Genomic DNA, 26,881 nt, shown 5'->3' on the forward strand with positions numbered 1-26,881 from the left:
CTCCGGCCCCAGCCCGAGTACTGGCTGCCGTCGTCGGACCATGCACGGAGCGGAACAGATCTAGCCCGTAAGTAGCTTTGCGAGCGGGGCCGGGCTCCTGCAGAGCCTGCGGCGGACAAGAGGCTGTCACCGGGGAGAAGCGGCGGCGGCGGGCGGGGGCGGCTTTCCCCGTAGGACGCGACGGTGCCTGTGGTGCGGCAGCGGCGGGTGGTGGGGGGATCCGACCGGCCGGAGGTGGGGATGCCGGGGACCCGAAAGACCGTAGGTTGGGTGGTGGGGGTGCCGGGGCCCCGAGCGACCGGAGGTGGGGTGGTGGGGGTGCCGGGGCCCCGAACGACCGGAGGTGGGGTGATGGGGGTGCCGGGGCTCCAAAAGACGAGAGGAGGGGTGTTGGGGGTGCAGGGGCTCCAAAAGACTGGAGGTGGGGTGTTGGGGGTGCCGGGGCCCCGAACAACTGGAGGTGGGGTGTTTGGGGTGCCGGGGCCCGGAACGAATGGAGGTGGGGTGGTGGGGGTGCAGGGGCTCCGAAAGACCAGAGTTTGGGTGGTAGGGGTGCCGGGGCCCCAAACGACTGGAGGTGGGGTGGTGGGGGTGCCGGGGCCCTGAACAACCGGAGGTGGGGTGTTCGGGGTGCCGGGGCCCGGAACGAATGGAGGTGGGGTGGTGGGGGTGCAGGGGCTCCGAAAGACCAGAGTTTGGGTGGTAGGGGTGCCGGGGCCCCAAACGACCGGAGGTGGGGTGGTGGGGGTGCCGGGGGTCCAAACGACCGGAGTTGGGGTGGTGGGGGTGCTGGGGCTCCGAACGACTGGAGTTGAGGGGCTCCGAATGACCGAAGATTGAGCTGATGGGAGTGCCGGGGCTCCAAACGACCAGAGTTGGGGTTATGGGGATGCCGGGGATCCAAACGACCGGAGTTGGGGTGGTGGGGGTGCCGGGGCCCCGAAAGACCGTAGGTTGCGTGAATGGGTGTGCCGGGGCTCCAAACGACTGGAGGTGGGGTGATGGGGGTGCTGGGGCTCCGAACGACTGGAGTTTAGGGGCTCCGAATGACCGAAGATTGAGCTGATGGGAGTGCCGGGGCTCCAAACGACCAGAGTTGGGGTTATGGGGATGCCAGGGGTCCAAACGACCGGAGTTGGGAGGATGGGGGTGCTGGGGCTCCGATCGACCGGAGTTGGTGTGATGGGGATGCCAGGGCTCCGAACGACCAGAGGTTGGGGTGATGGGGGTGCCACAGCCCTGACCAGCCGGAGGTCAGGTGATAGGGCTGCTGGATCTCCAAACGACCGGAGGTGGGGTGATGGGGGTGCCGGTGCCTCAAACGACCTTGGGATGGTGTGATGGGGGTTCCAGGGCTCCAAACGACAGAAGGTGGGGTCATGGGGATGCCGGGGCTCCAAAAGAAAGGACGTGGGGTGATGGGGGTGCCGGGGCACCGCACGACCGTAGGTTGCAGTGATGGGGGTGCCGGGGCTCCGAATGACCGGAGGTGGAGTGATGTGGGTGCCGGGTCTCCGAACAACTGTAGGTTGGGGTGATGTGGGTGCCGGGGCTCCGAAAGACTGGAGGTTGGGTGGTGGGGGTGCCGGGGCTCCGAACGACTGGAGGTGAGGTGATGGGGGTGCTGGGGATGCGAATGACTGTAGGTTAGGCTGATGGGGGTGCCGAGTTCTGACCGGCCGGAGGTGGGCTGATGGGGGTGCCGTGGCTCCGAAGAAGCAGAGCTGGGGTAATGGGGGTTGCCATGGCTCCGAACGACCGGAGGTGGGGTGATGGGGGTTGCCGGGGCCCCAAAAGATCGGATGTTAGGGTGATTGGGTTGCCGGAGCACTGACCAGCCGGAGCTGGGGTGATGGGGGTGCCGGGGCTCAGAACAGCCAGAGGAGGGTTGATGGGGATGCCAGGGCTCCGAACGGCCGGAGGTGGGGTGATGGGGGTGCCAGGGTTCCAAAATACCGGAGGTGGGGTGATGGGGCTGCCGGGGCTCTGAACAACCGGAAGTGGGGTGATGGGGGTGCTGGGACTCCGATCGACCATAGGTTGCGGTGATGAGGGTGCTGGGGCCCCGAACGGCTGGAGGTGGATTGATGGAGGTGCTGGGGCTCCGAACGCCCGGAGGTGAGGTGATGGGGGTGCCGGGATCCAAACGACCGGAGATCGGGGTGATTGGGTTGTCGGAGCCCTGACCGGCCAGAGGTAACATGATGGGGCTGCCTGGGCTCCAAAAGACTGGAGCTGGGGTGATGGGGGTGCTGGGGCTCCGAACGACCAGAGGAGGGGTGATGGAGGTGCCGGGGCCTCGACCGGCCGGAGGTGAGGTGATAGGGGTGCCGGGACTCCAACAGACTGGAATTGGGGTGCTGGGGGTGCCGCGGGCTCAAACGGCCGGAGGTGGTGTCGTGGGGATGCCGGGCTCCTAACGGCCAGAGGTTGGGTTGATGGGGGTGCTCTGACCCTGAAAGACCAGAGGTTGGGGTGATGGGGGTGCATTGGCCCCAACCAGCCGGAGGTGAAGGTGATGGGGGTGCCGCGGCTCCGAATGACCGGAGGTGGGGTGATGGGGGTGCCAGAGCCCCGAACGACCAGACATTGGGTGGTAGGCATGCTGGGGCTCCGAAGAACCGGAGGTTGGGGTGATGGGGATGCTGGAGCTCCGAACGACCGGAGGTGGGGTGGTTGGGGTGCCGGGGATCCGAACGACCGTAGGTTGGGGTGATGGGGATGCTGGGACTCCGAACGACCGGAGGGGGGGTGATGGGGGTGCTGGGACCTGAAAGACTGGAGATTTGGGTGATGGTGTTGCCGGAGCCCTGACCGGCTGGAGGTGAGGTGATGGGTCTGCGGGGCTCCAAAAGACCACAGCTGAGATGATGGGGGTGCCGGGGCTCCAAACGGCCGGAGGTGGGGTGATGGGGGTGCCGAGGGCTCAAACGGCCGGAGGTGGTGTCGTGGGGATGCCGGGCTCCGAACGGCCAGAGGTTGGGTTGATGGGGGTGCTCTGACCCTGAAAGACCAGAGGTTGGGGTGATGGGGGTGCATTGGCCCCACCCGCCGGAGGTGAGGAGATGGGGGTGCCGGGGTTCCGAACAGCCGGTGGTGGGGTGATGGGGCTCCCGGTGGTCTAAAAGATGGGAGGAGGTGTGATGGGGGTGCCAGGGCCCCGACCGGCGAGAGGTGAGGTGATGGGTGTGCCAGGGCTCCAAAACACCGGAGTTGGGTTGATGGGGGTGCTGGGGCTCCGAATGACCGGAGTTGGAGTGATGGGTTGCCAGGGCTCCGTACAACTGGAGGTTGTGGTGACGGGGGTGCCACGGCCTCGAATGACAGGAGGTGGGGTGGTGGGGTTGCAGGTGCTCCAAAAGACCAGACATGGGTTGATGGGCATGCCACGGCTCAGAATGACCGAAGGTTGGAGTGATGGGGTTGCCGGGGCTCCGAATGACCGGAGTTGGGTTGATGGGGATGACGGGGCTCTGAACTACCAGACATTGGGTGGTAGGCATGCCGGGGCTCCGAACGAGGGGAGGTGGGGAGATGGCCATGCCGGGGCTCAGATCGACCGGAGGTGGGGTGATGGGGGTGCCGGCGCCCCGACTGGCTGGAGGTGAGGTGATGGGGGTGCCGGGGAGCCGATCAACCGGAGTCGGGGTGATGGGGATGCCGGGGCTCCGAATGACCAGAGGTTGGAGTGGTGTGGGTGCCGCGGCCCGAACAACTGGAGGAGGGGTGTTGGGGGTGCAGGGGCTCCAAAAGATCGGAGGTGGGGTGATGGGAGGTGCTGGGGCCCGAAAGACCATAGGTGGGGTGATAGGGTTGCTGCGGCCCCGAACAACCATAGGTTGGGATGATGGAGGTGCTGGGGCCCCGACCGGGTGGAGGTGGGGTGATGGGTGTGTCAGGGCTCCGAACAACCGTAGGTGGGGGTGATGGGGGTGTTGGGGCTCTGACCGGGCAGAGGTGGGGTGATGGGGTTGTCGGGGCTCTGACCGGCTGGAGGTGGGGTGATGGGGTGACAGGAATCTGAATTAACGGAGTTGGGGTGGTGGGGATGTCAGAGCTATGACCGGCCGCAGGTGGGGTGATGGGGGTGCTGGGGCTCCAAATAACCAGAGTTGGCGTGATGGGGATGCCGGGGCTCCGAATGACTGGAGGTGGGTGATGGGGGTGCTGGGGTTCCGATCAACCGGAGTCGGGGTGATGGGGATGCCGGGGCTCCGAATGACCAGAGGTTGGAGTGGTGTGGGTGCCACGGCCCGAACAACTGGAGGAGGGCTGTTGGGGGTGCAGGGGCTCCAAAAGATCAGAGGTGGGGTGATGGGGGTGCCGGGGCTCGGAAAGAACAGAGGTTGGGTGGTGGGGGTGCCGTAGCCCCGACCGGCTGGAGGTGAGGTGATGGGGGTGCCCGGGCTCTAAAAGACCGGAGTTGGGGTGATGTGGGTGGCGGGGCTCCGAACGACTGGCATTGGGGTGATGGGGCTGCCGTGGCTCCGAACGACTGGAGTTGGCGTGATGGGGGTGCCAGGGCTACGAACAACCAGAGGTGAGGTGATGGGGGTGCCGGGGCTCCAAAAGACCGGAGTTGGGGTGATCAGACTGCCGGGGCTCCAAATGACTGGTGGAGGGGTGATGGGGTTGCCTGGGTTCTGATCGACCGGAGTTGGGGTGATGGGGATGCCGAGGCTCTCATCGACCGGAGTTGGTGTGATGGGGGTGCCGGGGATCCAAATGACCGGAGGTGGAGTGATGAGGGTGCCGAGGCTCCGATCGACTGGAGTTGGTGTGATGGGGGTGCCGGGGATCCAAATGACCGGAGGTGGAGTGATGGGGGTGCCGAGGCTCTGATCGACCGGAGTTGGTGTGATGGGCTGCCTGGGCTCTAAACGACCGTGGTTGGTGTTATGGGGGTGGTGGGGCTCCGAATGACCGGACATTGTGTGGTGGGTGTGCTGGGGCCCTGAACAGCTGGACCTAGGGTGACCGGGGTGCTGGGGCTCCGAACGACCGGAGGTGAGGTGATGGGGGTGCTGGGGCTCCGAAAGACGGGAGGAGGGGTGATGGGGGTGCCAGGGCCCCGACCGTCCGGAGATGAGGTGATGGGGGTGTCGGGGCTCCAAAAGACTGGAGGAGGCGTGATGAGGTTGCCGGGGCCACGATTGGCTGGGGTTGGTGTGATGGGGTTGCTGGGTTCCGAAAGACCAGATTTTGGGGTGCTGGGGGTGCCGCAGCCCCGAACAACCAGAGGAGGGGTATTGGGGGTGCAAGGCATCGAAATGACCAGAAGTGGGGTGATGTGGGTGCCGGGGCTCCAAACGACCGGAAGAGGGGTGATGGGAGTGCCGGCGCTCCGAACGACCGGAGGAGGGGTGATGGGAGTGCTGGGGCCCAAAAGACCATAGGTGGGGTCATAGAGTTGCCGGAGCCCCAAACGTCCGTAGGTTGGGGTGATGGAGGTGCTGGGGCTCCGAACACCCGGTGGTGGGGTGATGGGGATGCCGGGGCTCCAAACGACCGGAGGTGGGGTGATGGGGGTGCCGGGGCCCAGAATGACCCGAGGTGGGGTGATGGGGGTGTCAGCACCCTGACCAGCAGGAGGTGGGGTTATGGGGGTGCCGGGGCTCCGAAAGACTGTAGGTTGGGTTGATGGGGGTGCCAGGGCCACAGACGACCGGAGTTGGGCTGGTGGGGTTGCCGGGGCCCCGAAAGACCATAGGTTGGGGTGATGGAGGTGCCATGGCCCCGACCAGCCGGATGTGGGGTGTTGGGGGTGTCAGGGCTCCAAACGACCGGAGTTTGGGTGATGGGGGTGCCGGGGCCCCGACCAGACGGAGGGTAGGTGATGGAGGTGCCGGGGCTCCAAAAGACCGTAGGTGGGGTGATGGGGCTGCCGGGGCTCCGAACGACCGGAAGTGGGGTGGGGTGGTTGCCGGGGCCCCGAACACCTGCAGATTGGGGTTATGGGGTGCCGGGTCTCCGACCGGCTGGAGGTGGGGAGATGGGGGTGCCGGGGCACCAAAAACTGGAGGTGGGGTGATGGGGGTGCCAGGGCTGTGACTGGCCGCAGGAGGGGTGATGGGGTTGCCAGGGCTCCAAACGACTGGAGGTGGGGTGATGGGGGTGCCAGGGCTCTGACTGGCCACAGGTGGGGTGATGGGGTGCCGGGGCTCCGAATGACTGGAAGTGGAGTGATGGGGTTGTCGGGGCTCAGAACGGCCGGGGGTGGGGTCATGGGGTTGCCGGGGCTACAAACGACCAGACATTGGGTGGTGGTGGTGCCGGGGCTCCGAATGACCGGAGGTGGAGTTATTGGGGTGCTGGGGCTCTGAATGACCGGAGTTGCGGTGATGGGGGTGCCAGGGCTCCGAACCACTGTAGGTTGGGGTGATGAAGTTGCCAAGGGCCCGACGGGCCGGAGGTGAGGTGATGGGGTGTCAGGTCTCTGAACGACCATAGGTGGGGTGATGGGGGTAGCGGGGCTCTGAAGGACCGGAGGTGGGGTGATGGAGGTGCTGGGGCTCCAAACGACCAGACATTGGGTTGTGGGGGTGCTGGGCCTCCGAACTACCGGAGGTGGGTTGATGGGAGTGCCGGGGCCCCAAACGGCCGTAGGTGGGGTGATGGACATGCCGGGGCCCCGACCAGCCGGAGGAGAGGTGATGGGGCTGCCGGGGCTCCACATGACCGGATTTGGGGTGATGGGGGTGGATTAGCCCCGAACTACCGGAGGTGGGGTGATGGGGGTGCCGGGGCTCCGAATGCCCGGAGGTGGGGTCATGGGGGATGCCGAGGCTCTGAACGACCGGAGGTGGGGTGATGGAGGTGGATTGACCACAAACGACCGGAGGTTGAGTGATGGGAGTGCTGGGGCTCCGAATGACTGTAGGTGGGGTGATGCGGGTGCCGCAGCTCCAAACGGCCGGAGGTTGAGTGATGGGGCTGCCGGGGCCCCGAACAACTGGTGGACGGGTGATGGGGGTGCCGGGACCCCGAAAGACCGTTGGTCGGGGTGATGGGGGTGTATTGGCCCCAAACGGCCGGAGGTGATGTGATGGGGGTGTTGGGACTCCGAATGACCAGAGTTGGGGTGATGAGGGTTCCGGGGCTCAAAACAAACAGTGGTGGGGTGATGGGGTTCCGGAGCCCCGAAAGACTAGACATTTGGTGTTGGACATTCTGGGGCTCTGAACACCGGAGGTGGGGAGAAGGGCGTGCCGGGGCTCCGAAAGAGCGGAGTTGGTGTGATGGGGATGATGGGGCTCTGGATGACCGGAGGTGGGGTGACGGGGGTGCCGGGGCTTAGGACAACCAGAGTTGGGGTGATGGGGGTGCCGGGGCCCCTAAAGACTGGATGTTGGGGTGATTGGGTTGCTGGAGCCCTGACCGGCCGTAGGTGATATGATGGGGCTGCCAGGGCTCCAAAAGACCGGAGGTGGGGTGATGGGGGTGCCGGGGCCCCAAACGACCGGAGGTGGGGTGGTGGGGGTGCCGTGGCCCCGAACGACCGGAGGTGGGGGTGATGGGGCTTCCAGGGCCCCAAACATCCGTAGGTGGGGGTGATGGGGGTGCCGGGGCTCTGACCGGCCGGAGGTGGGATGATGGGGTGCCGGGAATCTGAATTAACAGAGTTGGGGTGGTGGGTGTGTCGGAGCTCTGACCGGCTGCAGGTAGGGTGATGGGGGTGCTGGGGCTCCAAACGACTGGAGGTGGGGTGATGGGGGTGCCGGGGCTCCGATGGACCAGAGTTGGAGTGATGAGGGTTCCGGGGCCCCGAACGGCCGGAGGTGGGGTGATGGGGATGTCAGGGCTCCAAATGACCGGAGTTGGCGTGATGGGGGTGCCAGGTCTCCGAACGACCGGAGTCGCGGTGATGGGGGTGACGGGGATCTGAACGACCGGAGGTGGGCTGATGGGTGTGCCGTGGCTCCAAAAGACCGGAGGTGGGGTGACGGAGGTGCAGGGGCTCCGAACGACCAGAGGTTCGGTGGTGGGGGTGCCGGAGCCCCGACCGGCCTGAAGTGAGGTGATGGGGGTGCCGTGGCTCCAAAAGAGCGGAGGTGGGGTGATGGGGGTGCCGGGGCTCCGAATGACCGGAGGTTGGGTGGTGGGGGTGCCGGGGCCCTGAACAACCAGAGGTGTGGTGATGGGGATGCCAGGGCCCCGACCGACCGGAGTCGGGGCGATGGGGGTGCCGGGGATCCGAATGACCGGAAGTTGGGTGGTGGGGGTGCCGGGGCCCTAAACAGCCTAGAGGTGGGGTGATGGGGGTGCCGGGGCTCTGAATGACTGGAAGTGGGGTGATGTGTGTGCCAGGGCTCCAAACGGCCGGAGGTTGAGTGATGGGGCTGCTGGGGCCCCAAACAACTGGAGGACGGGTGATGGGGGTGCCGGGACCCCGAAAGACCGTTGGTGGGGTGATGGGGGTGCCGAGGCGCCGAACGACTGGAGGTGGGGTGATGGGGTTGCCAGAGCCCGAAAGACCAGAGGTTGGAGTTATTGGGGTGCCTGGGCTCCGAACGACTGGAGGTGGGGTGATGGGGGTGCCGGGGCATGGAACAACCGTAGGTTGGGGTGATGCGGGTGCCGGGGCCCTGAGCGGCCGAAGGTGAGGTGATGGGGGTGCCGGGGCTCCAAACGAACGGACGTGTGGTAATAGGGGTTCCTGGGCTCCGAACGATGGGAGGTGGGGTGATGGGCGTGCCAGGGCTCTGAACAACCATTGTTGGGGTGATGTGGGTGCCGGGTCTCCGAACGAACGGAGGTGGGGTAATGGGGGTGCTGGGGCTCTGAACGACCGGAGGTGGGGTGATGGGGCTGTCAGGGCCCAGAACAACCGTAGGTTGGGGTGATGGAGGTGCTGGGGCCCCAACGGGCTGGAGGTGAGGTGATGGTGGTGTCAGGGCTCTGCAAGACCGGAGGTGGGGTGATTGGGGTGGATTGGACCCAAACGACCGGAGGTGGGGTGATGGGGGTGCCAGGGCCCCGAACAGCAGGAGGTGGGGTTATGGGGGTGCCAGGGCTCTGAAAGACTGTAGGTTGGGGTGATGGGGGTGCCAGGGCCACAGACGACCAGAGTTGGGCTGATGGGGTTGCCGGGGCTCCGAATGACCGAAGGTTGGGGTGCTGGGGCTGCTGGGGCTCCGAACGACCGGAGTTGGGGTGATGGGGATGCCGGGGCTCTGAATGACCAGACATTGGGTGGTGGGCATGCCGGGGCTCCGAACGACTGGAGGTGGGGAGATGGGCATGCCAAGGCTCCGAACGACCAGAGGAGGGGTGTTGGGGGTGCAGGGGCTCCAAAAGACCGGAGGTGAGGTGATGGGGTTGCCGGGGCTCGGAAAGATCAGAGGTTGGGTGGTGGGGGTGCCGGGGCTCCAAAGGACCGGAGTTGGGGTGATGGGGGTGCTGAGGATCCGAAGGACCGTAGGTGGTGTGATGGGGGTGACTGGGCTCCAAATGACCGTAGGTTGGGGTGATGGGGGTGCCAGGGCCACAGACGACCGGAGTTGGGCTGGTGGGGTTGCCGGGGCCCCGAAAGACCATAGGTTGGGGTGATGGAGGTGCCAGGGCCCCGACCAGCCAGATGTGGGGTGTTGGGGGTGTCAGGGCTCCAAACGACCGGAGTTTGGGTGATGGGGGTGCCAGGGCTCCGAACGACCGGAGGTAGTGTGATGGAGGTGCTGGGACTCCAAATGATCGTAGGTTGGGGTGATTGGGGTGCCGGGGCTCCGAAAGACCGGAGGTGAGGTGATGGGGGTGCCTGAGCTCCGAAAGACAGGAGGTGGGGTGATGGGCATGCCAGGGCTCTGAACAACCGGAGTTGGGTTGATTGAGGTGCCGGGCCTCCAAATGACTGGAGGTGGGGTGATGGAGGTGGTGGGGCTCCAAACGACCGTAGGTTGGTGTGATGGGGGTGCCGGGGCCCCGACCAGACGGAGGGTAGGTGATGGAGGTGCCGGGGCTCCAAAAGACCGTAGGTGGGGTGATGGGGGTGCCAGGGCTCTGACCGGCCACAGGTGGGGTGATGGGGTGCCGGGGCTCCGAATGACTGGAAGTGGGGTGATGGGGTTGTCGGGGCTCCGAACAACCATAGGTGGTGTGATGGGGGTGCCGGGGCTCAGAACGGCCGGGGGTGGGGTCATGGGGTTGCCGGGGCTACAAACGACCAGACATTGGGTGGTGGTGGTGCCGGGGCTCCGAATGACCGGAGGTGGGGTTATTGGGGTGCTGGGGCTCTGAACGACCGGAGGTGGGGTGATGGACGTGCTGGGGCTCCAAACGACCAGACATTGGGTTGTGGGGGTGCTGGGCCTCCGAACTACCGGAGGTGGGTTGATGGGAGTGCCGGGGCCCCAAACGGCCGTAGGTGGGGTGATGGACATGCCGGGGCCCCGACCAGCCGGAGGAGAGGTGATGGGGCTGCCGGGGCTCCACATGACCGGATTTGGGGTGATGGGGGTGGATTAGCCCCGAACTACCGAAGGTGGGGTGATGGGGGTGCCGGGGCTCCGAATGACCGGAGGTGGGGTCATGGGGGATGCCGAGGCTCTGAACGACCGGAGGTGGGGTGATGGAGGTGGATTGACCACAAACGACCGGAGGTTGAGTGATGGGAGTGCTGGGGCTCCGAATGACTGTAGGTGGGGTGATGCGGGTGCCGCAGCTCCAAACGGCCGGAGGTTGAGTGATGGGGCTGCCGGGGCCCCGAACAACTGGAGGACGGGTGATGGGGGTGCCGGGACCCCGAAAGACCGTTGGTCGGGGTGATGGGGGTGTATTGGCCCCAAACGGCCGGAGGTGATGTGATGGGGGTGTTGGGACTCCGAATGACCAGAGTTGGGGTGATGAGGGTTCCGGGGCTCAAAACAAACAGTGGTGGGGTGATGGGGTTCCGGAGCCCCGAAAGACTAGACATTTGGTGTTGGACATTCTGGGGCTCTGAACACCGGAGGTGGGGAGAAGGGCGTGCCGGGGCTCCGAAAGAGCGGAGTTGGTGTGATGGGGATGATGGGGCTCTGGATGACCGGAGGTGGGGTGACGGGGGTGCCGGGGCTTAGGACAACCAGAGTTGGGGTGATGGGGGTGCCGGGGCCCCTAAAGACTGGATGTTGGGGTGATTGGGTTGCTGGAGCCCTGACCGGCCGTAGGTGATATGATGGGGCTGCCAGGGCTCCAAAAGACCGGAGGTGGGGTGATGGGGGTGCCGGGGCCCCAAACGACCGGAGGTGGGGTGGTGGGGGTGCCATGGCCCCGAACGACCGGAGGTGGGGGTGATGGGGCTTCCAGGGCCCCAAACATCCGTAGGTGGGGGTGATGGGGGTGCCGGGGCTCTGACCGGCCGGAGGTGGGATGATGGGGTGCCGGGAATCTGAATTAACAGAGTTGGGGTGGTGGGTGTGTCGGAGCTCTGACCGGCTGCAGGTAGGGTGATGGGGGTGCTGGGGCTCCAAACGACTGGAGGTGGGGTGATGGGGGTGCCGGGGCTCCGATGGACCAGAGTTGGAGTGATGAGGGTTCCGGGGCCCCGAACGGCCGGAGGTGGGGTGATGGGGATGTCAGGGCTCCAAATGACCGGAGTTGGTGTGATGGGGGTGCCAGGTCTCCGAACGACCGGAGTCGCGGTGATGGGGGTGACGGGGATCTGAACGACCGGAGGTGGGCTGATGGGTGTGCCGTGGCTCCAAAAGACCGGAGGTGGGGTGACGGAGGTGCAGGGGCTCCGAACGACCAGAGGTTCGGTGGTGGGGGTGCCGGAGCCCCGACCGGCCTGAAGTGAGGTGATGGGGGTGCCGTGGCTCCAAAAGAGCGGAGGTGGGGTGATGGGGGTGCCGGGGATCCGAATGACCGGAGGTTGGGTGGTGGGGGTGCCGGGGCCCTGAACAACCAGAGGTGTGGTGATGGGGATGCCAGGGCCCCGACCGACCGGAGTCGGGGCGATGGGGGTGCCGGGGATCCGAATGACCGGAAGTTGGGTGGTGGGGGTGCCGGGGCCCTAAACAGCCTAGAGGTGGGGTGATGGGGGTGCCGGGGCTCTGAATGACTGGAAGTGGGGTGATGTGTGTGCCAGGGCTCCAAACGGCCGGAGGTTGAGTGATGGGGCTGCTGGGGCCCCAAACAACTGGAGGACGGGTGATGGGGGTGCCGGGACCCCGAAAGACCGTTGGTGGGGTGATGGGGGTGCCGAGGCGCCGAACGACTGGAGGTGGGGTGATGGGGTTGCCGGAGCCCGAAAGACCAGAGGTTGGAGTTATTGGGGTGCCTGGGCTCCGAACGACTGGAGGTGGGGTGATGGGGGTGCCGGGGCATGGAACAACCGTAGGTTGGGGTGATGCGGGTGCCGGGGCCCTGAGCGGCCGAAGGTGAGGTGATGGGGGTGCCGGGGCTCCAAACGAACGGACGTGTGGTAATAGGGGTTCCTGGGCTCCGAACGATGGGAGGTGGGGTGATGGGCGTGCCAGGGCTCTGAACAACCATTGTTGGGGTGATGTGGGTGCCGGGTCTCCGAACGAACGGAGGTGGGGTAATGGGGGTGCTGGGGCTCTGAACGACCGGAGGTGGGGTGATGGGGCTGTCAGGGCCCAGAACAACCGTAGGTTGGGGTGATGGAGGTGCTGGGGCCCCAACGGGCTGGAGGTGAGGTGATGGTGGTGTCAGGGCTCTGCAAGACCGGAGGTGGGGTGATTGGGGTGGATTGGACCCAAACGACCGGAGGTGGGGTGATGGGGGTGCCAGGGCCCCGAACAGCAGGAGGTGGGGTTATGGGGGTGCCAGGGCTCTGAAAGACTGTAGGTTGGGGTGATGGGGGTGCCAGGGCCACAGACGACCAGAGTTGGGCTGATGGGGTTGCCGGGGCTCCGAATGACCGAAGGTTGGGGTGCTGGGGCTGCTGGGGCTCCGAACGACCGGAGTTGGGGTGATGGGGATGCCGGGGCTCTGAATGACCAGACATTGGGTGGTGGGCATGCCGGGGCTCCGAACGACTGGAGGTGGGGAGATGGGCATGCCAAGGCTCCGAACGACCAGAGGAGGGGTGTTGGGGGTGCAGGGGCTCCAAAAGACCGGAGGTGAGGTGATGGGGTTGCCGGGGCTCGGAAAGATCAGAGGTTGCGTGGTGGGGGTGCCGGGGCTCCAAAGGACCGGAGTTGGGGTGATGGGGGTGCTGAGGATCCGAAGGACCGTAGGTGGGGTGATGGGGGTGACTGGGCTCCAAATGACCGTAGGTTGGGGTGATGGGGGTGCCAGGGCCACAGACGACCGGAGTTGGGCTGGTGGGGTTGCCGGGGCCCCGAAAGACCATAGGTTGGGGTGATGGAGGTGCCAGGGCCCCGACCAGCCAGATGTGGGGTGTTGGGGGTGTCAGGGCTCCAAACGACCGGAGTTTGGGTGATGGGGGTGCCAGGGCTCCGAACGACCGGAGGTAGTGTGATGGAGGTGCTGGGACTCCAAATGATCGTAGGTTGGGGTGATTGGGGTGCCGGGGCTCCGAAAGACCGGAGGTGAGGTGATGGGGGTGCCTGAGCTCTGAAAGACAGGAGGTGGGGTGATGGGCATGCCAGGGCTCTGAACAACCGGAGTTGGGTTGATTGAGGTGCCGGGCCTCCAAATGACTGGAGGTGGGGTGATGGAGGTGGTGGGGCTCCAAACGACCGTAGGTTGGTGTGATGGGGGTGCCGGGGCCCCGACCAGACGGAGGGTAGGTGATGGAGGTGCCGGGGCTCCAAAAGACCGTAGGTGGGGTGATGGGGGTGCCAGGGCTCTGACCGGCCACAGGTGGGGTGATGGGGTGCCGGGGCTCCGAATGACTGGAAGTGGGGTGATGGGGTTGTCGGGGCTCCGAACAACCATAGGTGGTGTGATGGGGGTGCCGGGGCTCAGAACGGCCGGGGGTGGGGTCATGGGGTTGCCGGGGCTACAAACGACCAGACATTGGGTGGTGGTGGTGCCGGGGCTCCGAATGACCGGAGGTGGGGTTATTGGGGTGCTGGGGCTCTGAACGACCGGAGGTGGGGTGATGGACGTGCTGGGGCTCCAAACGACCAGACATTGGGTTGTGGGGGTGCTGGGCCTCCGAACTACCGGAGGTGGGTTGATGGGAGTGCCGGGGCCCCAAACGGCCGTAGGTGGGGTGATGGACATGCCGGGGCCCCGACCAGCCGGAGGAGAGGTGATGGGGCTGCCGGGGCTCCACATGACCGGATTTGGGGTGATGGGGGTGGATTAGCCCCGAACTACCGAAGGTGGGGTGATGGGGGTGCCGGGGCTCCGAATGACCGGAGGTGGGGTCATGGGGGATGCCGAGGCTCTGAACGACCGGAGGTGGGGTGATGGAGGTGGATTGACCACAAACGACCGGAGGTTGAGTGATGGGAGTGCTGGGGCTCCGAATGACTGTAGGTGGGGTGATGCGGGTGCCGCAGCTCCAAACGGCCGGAGGTTGAGTGATGGGGCTGCCGGGGCCCCGAACAACTGGAGGACGGGTGATGGGGGTGCCGGGACCCCGAAAGACCGTTGGTCGGGGTGATGGGGGTGTATTGGCCCCAAACGGCCGGAGGTGATGTGATGGGGGTGTTGGGACTCCGAATGACCAGAGTTGGGGTGATGAGGGTTCCGGGGCTCAAAACAAACAGTGGTGGGGTGATGGGGTTCCGGAGCCCCGAAAGACTAGACATTTGGTGTTGGACATTCTGGGGCTCTGAACACCGGAGGTGGGGAGAAGGGCGTGCCGGGGCTCCGAAAGAGCGGAGTTGGTGTGATGGGGATGATGGGGCTCTGGATGACCGGAGGTGGGGTGACGGGGGTGCCGGGGCTTAGGACAACCAGAGTTGGGGTGATGGGGGTGCCGGGGCCCCTAAAGACTGGATGTTGGGGTGATTGGGTTGCTGGAGCCCTGACCGGCCGTAGGTGATATGATGGGGCTGCCAGAGCTCCAAAAGACCGGAGGTGGGGTGATGGGGGTGCCGGGGCCCCAAACGACCGGAGGTGGGGTGGTGGGGGTGCCGTGGCCCCGAACGACCGGAGGTGGGGGTGATGGGGCTTCCAGGGCCCCAAACATCCGTAGGTGGGGGTGATGGGGGTGCCGGGGCTCTGACCGGCCGGAGGTGGGATGATGGGGTGCCGGGAATCTGAATTAACAGAGTTGGGGTGGTGGGTGTGTCGGAGCTCTGACCGGCTGCAGGTAGGGTGATGGGGGTGCTGGGGCTCCAAACGACTGGAGGTGGGGTGATGGGGGTGCCGGGGCTCCGATGGACCAGAGTTGGAGTGATGAGGGTTCCGGGGCCCCGAACGGCCGGAGGTGGGGTGATGGGATGTCAGGGCTCCAAATGACCGGAGTTGGCGTGATGGGGGTGCCAGGTCTCCGAACGACCGGAGTCGCGGTGATGGGGGTGACGGGGATCTGAACGACCGGAGGTGGGCTGATGGGTGTGCCGTGGCTCCAAAAGACCGGAGGTGGGGTGACGGAGGTGCAGGGGCTCCGAACGACCAGAGGTTCGGTGGTGGGGGTGCCGGAGCCCCGACCGGCCTGAAGTGAGGTGATGGGGTTGCCGTGGCTCCAAAAGAGCGGAGGTGGGGTGATGGGGGTGCTAGGGATCCGAATGACCGGAAGTTGGGTGGTGGGGGTGCCGGGGCCCTGAACAGCCAGAGGTGGGGTGATGGGGGTGCCGGGGCTCTGAATGACTGGAAGTGGGGTGATGTGTGTGCCAGGGCTCCAAACGGCCGGAGGTTGAGTGATGGGGCTGCTGGGGCCCCAAACAACTGGAGGACGGGTGATGGGGGTGCCGGGACCCCGAAAGACCGTTGGTGGGGTGATGGGGGTGCCGAGGCTCCGAACGACTGGAGGTGGGGTGATGGGGTTGCCGGAGCCCGAAAGACCAGAGGTTGGAGTTATTGGGGTGCCTGGGCTCCGAACGACTGGAGGTGGGGTGATGGGGGTGCCGGGGCATGGAACAACCGTAGGTTGGGGTGATGCAGGTGCCGGGGCCCTGGGCGGCCGAAGGTGAGGTGATGGGGGTGCCGGGGCTCCAAACGAACGGAAGTGTGGTAATAGGGGTTCCTGGGCTCCGAACGATGGGAGGTGGGGTGATGGGCGTGCCAAGGCTCCGAACGACCAGAGGAGGGGTGTTGGGGGTGCAGGGGCTCCAAAAAACCGGAGGTGAGGTGATGGGGTTGCCGGGGCTCGGAAAGATCAGAGGTTGGGTGGTGGGGGTGCCGGGGCTCCAAAGGACCGGAGTTGGGGTGATGGGGCTGCCGTGGCTCCGAACGACTCGAGGTGGGGTGATGGGGGTGCCACGGCTACGAACGACCGGAGGTGAGGTGATGAGGGTGCCGGGGCTCCAAAAGACGGGAGGAGGGGTGATGGGTTGCCGGGGCCCCGACTGGCTGGCGGTGAGGTGATGGGGTTGCCGGGGCTCCAAAAGACCAGAGTTGGGGTGATCAGGCTGCCGGGGCTCCGAATGACCAGTGAAGGGGTGATGGGGTTGCCTGGGCTCCGAACCACCAGAGTTGGGGTGATGGGGGTGCTGAGGCTCCGAAGGACCGTAGGTGGTGTGATGGGGGTGACCGGGCTCCAAATGACCGTAGGTTGGGGTGATGGGGGTGCCAGGGCCACAGACGACCGGAGTTGGGCTGGTGGGGTTGCCGGGGCCCCGAAAGACCATAGGTTGGGGTGATGGAGGTGCCAGGGCCCCGACCAGCCGGATGTGGGGTGTTGGGGGTGTCAGGGCTCCAAACGACCGGAGTTTGGGTGATGGGGGTGCCAGGGCTCCGAACGACCGGAGGTAGTGTGATGGAGGTGCTGGGACTCCAAACGATCGTAGGTTGGGGTGATTGGGGTGCCGGGGCTCCGAAAGACCGGAGGTGAGGTGATGGGGGTGCCTGAGCTCCGAAAGACAGGAGGTGGGGTGATGGGCATGCCAGGGCTCTGAACAACCGGAGTTGGGTTGATTGAGGTGCCGGGCCTCCAAATGACTGGAGGTGGGGTGATGGAGGTGGTGGGGCTCCAAACGACCGTAGGTTGGTGTGATGGGGGTGCCGGGGCCCCGACCAGACGGAGGGTAGGTGATGGAGGTGCCGGGGCTCCAAAAGACCGTAGGTGGGGTGATGGGGCTGCCGGGGCTCCGAACGACCGGAAGTGGGGTGGGGTGGTTGCCGGGGCCCCGAACACCTGCAGATTGGGGTTATGGGGTGCCGGGTCTCCGACCGGCTGGAGGTGGGGAGATGGGGGTGCCGGGGCACCAAAAACTGGAGGTGGGGTGATGGGGGTGCCAGGGCTGTGACTGGCCGCAGGAGGGGTGATGGGGTTGCCAGGGCTCCAAACGACTGGAGGTGGGGTGATGGGGGTGCCAGGGCTCTGACCGGCCACAGGTGGGGTGATGGGGTGCCGGGGCTCCGAATGACTGGAAGTGGGGTGATGGGGTTGTCGGGGCTCCGAACAACCATAGGTGGTGTGATGGGGGTGCCGGGGCTCAGAACGGCCGGGGGTGGGGTCATGGGGTTGCCGGGGCTACAAACGACCAGACATTGGGTGGTGGTGGTGCCGGGGCTCCGAATGACCGGAGGTGGGGTTATTGGGGTGCTGGGGCTCTGAACGACCGGAGTTGCGGTGATGGGGGTGCCAGGGCTCCGAACCACTGTAGGTTGGGGTGATGAAGTTGCCAAGGGCCCGACGGGCCGGAGGTGAGGTGATGGGGTGTCAGGTCTCTGAACGACCATAGGTGGGGTGATGGGGGGTAGCGGGGCTCTGAAGGACCGGAGGTGGGCTGATGGAGGTGCTGGGGCTCCAAACGACCAGACATTGGGTTGTGGGGGTGCTGGGCCTCCGAACTACCGGAGGTGGGTTGATGGGAGTGCCGGGGCCCCAAACGGCCGTAGGTGGGGTGATGGACATGCCGGGGCCCCGACCAGCCGGAGGAGAGGTGATGGGGCTGCCGGGGCTCCACATGACCGGATTTGGGGTGATGGGGGTGGATTAGCCCCGAACTACCGGAGGTGGGGTGATGGGGGTGCCGGGGCTCCGAATGCCCGGAGGTGGGGTCATGGGGGATGCCGAGGCTCTGAACGACCGGAGGTGGGGTGATGGAGGTGGATTGACCACAAACGACCGGAGGTTGAGTGATGGGAGTGCTGGGGCTCCGAATGACTGTAGGTGGGGTGATGCGGGTGCCACAGCTCCAGACGGCCGGAGGTTGAGTGATGGGGCTGCCGGGGCCCCGAACAACTGGAGGACGGGTGATGGGGGTGCCGGGACCCCGAAAGACCGTTGGTCGGGGTGATGGGGGTGTATTGGCCCCAAACAGCCGGAGGTGATGTGATGGGGGTGTTGGGACTCCGAATGACCAGAGTTGGGGTGATGAGGGTTCCGGGGCTCAAAACAAACAGTGGTGGGGTGATGGGGTTCCGGAGCCCCGAAAGACTAGACATTTGGTGTTGGACATTCTGGGGCTCTGAACACCGGAGGTGGGGAGAAGGGCGTGCCGGGGCTCCGAAAGAGCGGAGTTGGTGTGATGGGGATGATGGGGCTCTGGATGACCGGAGGTGGGGTGACGGGGGTGCCGGGGCTTAGGACAACCAGAGTTGGGGTGATGGGGGTGCCGGGGCCCCTAAAGACTGGATGTTGGGGTGATTGGGTTGCTGGAGCCCTGACCGGCCGTAGGTGATATGATGGGGCTGCCAGGGCTCCAAAAGACCGGAGGTGGGGTGATGGGGGTGCCGGGGCCCCAAACGACCGGAGGTGGGGTGGTGGGGGTGCCGTGGCCCCGAACGACCGGAGGTGGGGGTGATGGGGCTTCCAGGGCCCCAAACATCCGTAGGTGGGGGTGATGGGGGTGCCGGGGCTCTGACCGGCCGGAGGTGGGATGATGGGGTGCCGGGAATCTGAATTAACAGAGTTGGGGTGGTGGGTGTGTCGGAGCTCTGACCGGCTGCAGGTAGGGTGATGGGGGTGCTGGGGCTCCAAACGACTGGAGGTGGGGTGATGGGGGTGCCGGGGCTCCGATGGACCAGAGTTGGAGTGATGAGGGTTCCGGGGCCCCGAACGGCCGGAGGTGGGGTGATGGGGATGTCAGGGCTCCAAATGACCGGAGTTGGCGTGATGGGGGTGCCAGGTCTCCGAACGACCGGAGTCGCGGTGATGGGGGTGACGGGGATCTGAACGACCGGAGGTGGGCTGATGGGTGTGCCGTGGCTCCAAAAGACCGGAGGTGGGGTGACGGAGGTGCAGGGGCTCCGAACGACCAGAGGTTCGGTGGTGGGGGTGCCGGAGCCCCGACCGGCCTGAAGTGAGGTGATGGGGGTGCCGTGGCTCCAAAAGAGCGGAGGTGGGGTGATGGGGGTGCCGGGGATCCGAATGACCGGAGGTTGGGTGGTGGGGGTGCCGGGGCCCTGAACAACCAGAGGTGTGGTGATGGGGATGCCAGGGCCCCGACCGACCGGAGTCGGGGCGATGGGGGTGCCGGGGATCCGAATGACCGGAAGTTGGGTGGTGGGGGTGCCGGGGCCCTGAACAGCCAGAGGTGGGGTGATGGGGGTGCCGGGGCTCTGAATGACTGGAAGTGGGGTGATGTGTGTGCCAGGGCTCCAAACGGCCGGAGGTTGAGTGATGGGGCTGCTGGGGCCCCAAACAACTGGAGGACGGGTGATGGGGGTGCCGGGACCCCGAAAGACCGTTGGTGGGGTGATGGGGGTGCCGAGGCTCCGAACGACCGGTTCGGGGTGATGGGGTTGCCGGAGCCCGAAAGACCAGAGGTTGGAGTTATTGGGGTGCCTGGGCTCCGAACGACTGGAGGTGGGGTGATGGGGGTGCCGGGGCATGGAACAACCGTAGGTTGGGGTGATGCGGGTGCCGGGGCCCTGAGCGGCCGAAGGTGAGGTGATGGGGGTGCCGGGGCTCCAAACGAACGGAAGTGTGGTAATAGGGGTTCCTGGGCTCCGAACGATGGGAGGTGGGGTGATGGGCGTGCCAGGGCTCTGAACAACCATTGTTGGGGTGATGTGGGTGCCGGGTCTCCGAACGAACGGAGGTGGGGTAATGGGGGTGCTGGGGCTCTGAACGACCGGAGGTGGGGTGATGGGGCTGTCAGGGCCCAGAACAACCGTAGGTTGGGGTGATGGAGGTGCTGGGGCCCCAACGGGCTGGAGGTGAGGTGATGGTGGTGTCAGGGCTCTGCAAGACCGGAGGTGGGGTGATTGGGGTGGATTGGACCCAAACGACCGGAGGTGGGGTGATGGGGGTGCCAGGGCCCCGAACAGCAGGAGGTGGGGTTATGGGGGTGCCAGGGCTCTGAAAGACTGTAGGTTGGGGTGATGGGGGTGCCAGGGCCACAGACGACCAGAGTTGGGCTGATGGGGTTGCCGGGGCTCCGAATGACCGAAGGTTGGGGTGCTGGGGCTGCTGGGGCTCCGAACGACCGGAGTTGGGGTGATGGGGATGCCGGGGCTCTGAATGACCAGACATTGGGTGGTGGGCATGCCGGGGCTCCGAACGACTGGAGGTGGGGAGATGGGCATGCCAAGGCTCCGAACGACCAGAGGAGGGGTGTTGGGGGTGCAGGGGCTCCAAAAGACCGGAGGTGAGGTGATGGGGTTGCCGGGGCTCGGAAAGATCAGAGGTTGGGTGGTGGGGGTGCCGGGGCTCCAAAGGACCGGAGTTGGGGTGATGGGGCTGCCGTGGCTCCGAACGACTCGAGGTGGGGTGATGGGGGTGCCACGGCTACGAACGACCGGAGGTGAGGTGATGAGGGTGCCGGGGCTCCAAAAGACGGGAGGAGGGGTGATGGGTTGCCGGGGCCCCGACTGGCTGGCGGTGAGGTGATGGGGTTGCCGGGGCTCCAAAAGACCAGAGTTGGGGTGATCAGGCTGCCGGGGCTCCGAATGACCAGTGAAGGGGTGATGGGGTTGCCTGGGCTCCGAACCACCAGAGTTGGGGTGATGGGGGTGCTGAGGCTCCGAAGGACCGTAGGTGGTGTGATGGGGGTGACCGGGCTCCAAATGACCGTAGGTTGGGGTGATGGGGGTGCCAGGGCCACAGACGACCGGAGTTGGGCTGTGGGGTTGCCGGGGCCCCGAAAGACCATAGGTTGGGGTGATGGAGGTGCCAGGGCCCCGACCAGCCGGATGTGGGGTGTTGGGGGTGTCAGGGCTCCAAACGACCGGAGTTTGGGTGATGGGGGTGCCAGGGCTCCGAACGACCGGAGGTAGTGTGATGGAGGTGCTGGGACTCCAAACGATCGTAGGTTGGGGTGATTGGGGTGCCGGGGCTCCGAAAGACCGGAGGTGAGGTGATGGGGGTGCCTGAGCTCCGAAAGACAGGAGGTGGGGTGATGGGCATGCCAGGGCTCTGAACAACCGGAGTTGGGTTGATTGAGGTGCCGGGCCTCCAAATGACTGGAGGTGGGGTGATGGAGGTGGTGGGGCTCCAAACGACCGTAGGTTGGTGTGATGGGGGTGCCGGGGCCCCGACCAGACGGAGGGTAGGTGATGGAGGTGCCGGGGCTCCAAAAGACCGTAGGTGGGGTGATGGGGCTGCCGGGGCTCCGAACGACCGGAAGTGGGGTGGGGTGGTTGCCGGGGCCCCGAACACCTGCAGATTGGGGTTATGGGGTGCCGGGTCTCCGACCGGCTGGAGGTGGGGAGATGGGGGTGCCGGGGCACCAAAAACTGGAGGTGGGGTGATGGGGGTGCCAGGGCTGTGACTGGCCGCAGGAGGGGTGATGGGGTTGCCAGGGCTCCAAACGACTGGAGGTGGGGTGATGGGGGTGCCAGGGCTCTGACCGGCCACAGGTGGGGTGATGGGGTGCCGGGGCTCCGAATGACTGGAAGTGGGGTGATGGGGTTGTCGGGGCTCCGAACAACCATAGGTGGTGTGATGGGGGTGCCGGGGCTCAGAACGGCCGGGGGTGGGGTCATGGGGTTGCCGGGGCTACAAACGACCAGACATTGGGTGGTGGTGGTGCCGGGGCTCCGAATGACCGGAGGTGGGGTTATTGGGGTGCTGGGGCTCTGAACGACCGGAGTTGCGGTGATGGGGGTGCCAGGGCTCCGAACCACTGTAGGTTGGGGTGATGAAGTTGCCAAGGGCCCGACGGGCCGGAGGTGAGGTGATGGGGTGTCAGGTCTCTGAACGACCATAGGTGGGGTGATGGGGGTAGCGGGGCTCTGAAGGACCGGAGGTGGGCTGATGGAGGTGCTGGGGCTCCAAACGACCAGACATTGGGTTGTGGGGGTGCTGGGCCTCCGAACTACCGGAGGTGGGTTGATGGGAGTGCCGGGGCCCCAAACGGCCGTAGGTGGGGTGATGGACATGCCGGGGCCCCGACCAGCCGGAGGAGAGGTGATGGGGCTGCCGGGGCTCCACATGACCGGATTTGGGGTGATGGGGGTGGATTAGCCCCGAACTACCGGAGGTGGGGTGATGGGGGTGCCGGGGCTCCGAATGACCGGAGGTGGGGTCATGGGGGATGCCGAGGCTCTGAACGACCGGAGGTGGGGTGATGGGAGTGCTGGGGCTCCGAATGACTGTAGGTGGGGTGATGCGGGTGCCGCAGCTCCAAACGGCCGGAGGTTGAGTGATGGGGCTGCCGGGGCCCCGAACAACTGGAGGACGGGTGATGGGGGTGCCGGGACCCCGAAAGACCGTTGGTCGGGGTGATGGGGGTGTATTGGCCCCAAACGGCCGGAGGTGATGTGATGGGGGTGTTGGGACTCCGAATGACCAGAGTTGGGGTGATGAGGGTTCCGGGGCTCAAAACAAACAGTGGTGGGGTGATGGGGTTCCGGAGCCCCGAAAGACTAGACATTTGGTGTTGGACATTCTGGGGCTCTGAACACCGGAGGTGGGGAGAAGGGCGTGCCGGGGCTCCGAAAGAGCGGAGTTGGTGTGATGGGGATGATGGGGCTCTGGATGACCGGAGGTGGGGGTGACGGGGGTGCCGGGGCTTAGGACAACCAGAGTTGGGGTGATGGGGGTGCCGGGGCCCCTAATGACTGGATGTTGGGGTGATTGGGTTGCTGGAGCCCTGACCGGCCGTAGGTGATATGATGGGGCTGCCAGGGCTCCAAAAGACCGGAGGTGGGGTGATGGGGGTGCCGGGGCCCAAACGACCGGAGGGTGGGGTGGTGGGGGTGCCGTGGCCCCGAACGACCGGAGGTGGGGGTGATGGGGCTTCCAGGGCCCCAAACATCCGTAGGTGGGGGTGATGGGGGTGCCGGGGCTCTGACCGGCCGGAGGTGGGATGATGGGGTGCCGGGAATCTGAATTAACAGAGTTGGGGGTGGTGGGTGTGTCGGAGCTCTGACCGGCTGCAGGTAGGGTGATGGGGGTGCTGGGGCTCCAAACGACTGGAGGTGGGGTGATGGGGGTGCCGGGGCTCCGATGGACCAGAGTTGGAGTGATGAGGGTTCCGGGGCCCCGAACGGCCGGAGGTGGGGTGATGGGGATGTCAGGGCTCCAAATGACCGGAGTTGGCGTGATGGGGGTGCCAGGTCTCCGAACGACCGGAGTCGCGGTGATGGGGGTGACGGGGATCTGAACGACCGGAGGTGGGCTGATGGGTGTGCCGTGGCTCCAAAAGACCGGAGGTGGGGTGACGGAGGTGCAGGGGCTCCGAACGACCAGAGGTTCGGTGGTGGGGGTGCCGGAGCCCCGACCGGCCTGAAGTGAGGTGATGGGGGTGCCGTGTCTCCAAAAGAGCGGAGGTGGGGTGATGGGGGTGCCGGGGATCCGAATGACCGGAGGTTGGGTGGTGGGGGTGCCGGGGCCCTGAACAACCAGAGGTGTGGTGATGGGGATGCCAGGGCCCCGACCGACCGGAGTCGGGGCGATGGGGGTGCCGGGGATCCGAATGACCGGAAGTTGGGTGGTGGGGGTGCCGGGGCCCTGAACAGCCAGAGGTGGGGTGATGGGGGTGCCGGGGCTCTGAATGACTGGAAGTGGGGGTGATGTGTGTGCCAGGGCTCCAAACGGCCGGAGGTTGAGTGATGGGGCTGCTGGGGCCCCAAACAACTGGAGGACGGGTGATGGGGGTGCCGGGACCCCGAAAGACCGTTGGTGGGGTGATGGGGGTGCCGAGGCTCCGAACGACTGGAGGTGGGGTGATGGGGTTGCCGGAGCCCGAAAGACCAGAGGTTGGAGTTATTGGGGTGCCTGGGCTCCGAACGACTGGAGGTGGGGTGATGGGGGGTGCCGGGGCATGGAACAACCGTAGGTTGGGGTGATGCGGTGCCGGGGCCCTGAGCGGCCGTAGGTGAGGTGATGGGGGTGCCGGGGCTCCAAACGAACGGAAGTGTGGTAATAGGGGTTCCTGGGCTCCGAACGATGGGAGGTGGGGTGATGGGCGTGCCAGGGCTCTGAACAACCATTGTTGGGGTGATGTGGGTGCCGGGTCTCCGAACGACCGGAGGTGGGGTAATGGGGGTGCTGGGGCTCTGAACGACCGGAGGTGGGGTGATGGGGCTGTCAGGGCCCAGAACAACCGTAGGTTGGGGTGATGGAGGTGCTGGGGCCCCAACGGGCTGGAGGTGAGGTGATGGTGGTGTCAGGGCTCTGCAAGACCGGAGGTGGGGTGATTGGGGTGGATTGGACCCAAACGACCGGAGGTGGGGTGATGGGGGGTGCCAGGGCCCCGAACAGCAGGAGGTGGGGTTATGGGGGTGCCAGGGCTCTGAAAGACTGTAGGTTGGGGTGATGGGGGTGCCAGGGCCACAGACGACCAGAGTTGGGCTGATGGGGTTGCCGGGGCTCCGAATGACCGAAGGTTGGGGTGCTGGGGCTGCTGGGGCTCCGAACGACCGGAGTTGGGGTGATGGGGATGCCGGGGGCTCTGAATGACCAGACATTGGGTAGTGGGCATGCCGGGGCTCCGAACGACTGGAGGTGGGGAGATGGGCATGCCAAGGCTCCGAACGACCAGAGGAGGGGGTGTTGGGGGTGCAGGGGCTCCAAAAGACCGGAGGTGAGGGTGATGGGGTTGCCGGGGCTCGGAAAGATCAGAGGTTGGGTGGTGGGGGTGCCGGGGCTCCAAAGGACCGGAGTTGGGGTGATGGGGCTGCCGTGGCTCCGAACGACTCGAGGTGGGGTGATGGGGGTGCCACGGCTACGAACGACCGGAGGTGAGGTGATGAGGGGTGCCGGGGCTCCAAAAGACGGGAGGAGGGGTGATGGGTTGCCGGGGCCCCGACTGGCTGGCGGTGAGGTGATGGGGTTGCCGGGGCTCCAAAAGACCAGAGTTGGGGTGATCAGGCTGCCGGGGCTCCGAATGACCAGTGAAGGGGTGATGGGGTTGCCTGGGCTCCGAACCACCAGAGTTGGGGTGATGGGGGTGCTGAGGCTCCGAAGGACCGTAGGTGGTGTGATGGGGGTGACCGGGCTCCAAATGACCGTAGGTTGGGGTGATGGGGGTGCCAGGGCCACAGACGACCGGAGTTGGGCTGTGGGGTTGCCGGGGCCCCGAAAGACCATAGGTTGGGGGTGATGGAGGTGCCAGGGCCCCGACCAGCCGGATGTGGGGTGTTGGGGGTGTCAGGGGCTCCAAACGACCGGAGTTTGGGTGATGGGGGTGCCAGGGCCTCCGAACGACCGGAGGTAGTGTGATGGAGGTGCTGGCACTCCAAACGATCGTAGGTTGGGGTGATTGGGGTGCCGGGGGCTCCGAAAGACCGGAGGTGAGGTGATGGGGGTGCCTGAGCTCCGAAAGACAGGAGGTGGGGTGATGGGCATGCCAGGGCTCTGAACAACCGGAGTTGGGTTGATTGAGGTGCCGGGCCTCCAAATGACTGGAGGTGGGGTGATGGAGGTGGTGGGCTCCAAACGACCGTAGGTTGGTGTGATGGGGGTGCCGGGGCCCCGACCAGACGGAGGGTAGGTGATGGAGGTGCCGGGGCTCCAAAAGACCGTAGGTGGGGGTGATGGGGCTGCCGGGGCTCCGAACGACCGGAAGTGGGGTGGGGTGGTTGCCGGGGCCCCGAACACCTGCAGATTGGGGTTATGGGGTGCCGGGTCTCCGACCGGCTGGAGGTGGGGAGATGGGGGTGCCGGGGCACCAAAAACTGGAGGTGGGGTGATGGGGGTGCCAGGGCTGTGACTGGCCGCAGGAGGGGGTGATGGGGTTGCCAGGGCTCCAAACGACTGGAGGTGGGGTGATGGGGGGTGCCAGGGCTCTGACCGGCCACAGGTGGGGTGATGGGGTGCCGGGGCTCCGAATGACTGGAAGTGGGGTGATGGGGTTGTCGGGGGCTCCGAACAACCATAGGTGGTGTGATGGGGGTGCCGGGGCTCAGAACGGCCGGGGGGTGGGGTCTTGGGGTTGCCGGGGCTACAAACGACCAGACATTGGGTGGTGGTGGTGCCGGGGCTCCGAATGACCGGAGGTGGGGTTATTGGGGTGCTGGGGCTCTGAACGACCGGAGTTGCGGTGATGGGGGTGCCAGGGCTCCGAACCACTGTAGGTTGGGGTGATGAAGTTGCCAAGGGCCCGACGGGCCGGAGGTGAGGTGATGGGGTGTCAGGTCTCTGAACGACCATAGGTGGGGTGATGGGGGGTAGCGGGGCTCTGAAGGACCGGAGGTGGGCTGATGGAGGTGCTGGGGCTCCAAACGACCAGACATTGGGTTGTGGGGGTGCTGGGCCTCCGAACTACCGGATGGTGGGTTGATGGGAGTGCCGGGGCCCCAAACGGCCGTAGGTGGGGTGATGGACATGCCGGGGGCCCCGACCAGCCGGAGGAGAGGTGATGGGGGTGCCAGGGCTCCACATGACCGGATTTGGGGTGATGGGGGTGGATTAGCCCCGAACTACCGGAGGTGGGGTGATGGGGGTGCCGGGGCTCCGAATGACCGGAGGTGGGGTCATGGGGGATGCCGAGGCTCTGAACGACCGGAGGTGGGGGTGATGGGAGTG

At 65.9% G+C, this 26,881-nt stretch overlaps 1 protein-coding gene across 2 annotated transcripts in view; it reads left to right on the plus strand.

The window, feature by feature from the left end:
- Positions 1-26,881, plus strand: part of DAB2 (DAB adaptor protein 2) — a 78,624-nt gene continuing 51,743 nt past the window's right edge. For both annotated transcript variants that reach the window (XM_049794791.1, XM_049794792.1), the window contains exon 1: positions 1-67. The gene's annotated coding sequence lies outside the window, so the exon portion shown is untranslated. The remainder of the gene's footprint in view (positions 68-26,881) is intronic.

This window comes from Accipiter gentilis, chromosome Z (assembly GCF_929443795.1).
Source record: "Accipiter gentilis chromosome Z, bAccGen1.1, whole genome shotgun sequence".
NCBI classification, from domain to species: Eukaryota; Metazoa; Chordata; class Aves; order Accipitriformes; family Accipitridae; genus Astur; species Astur gentilis.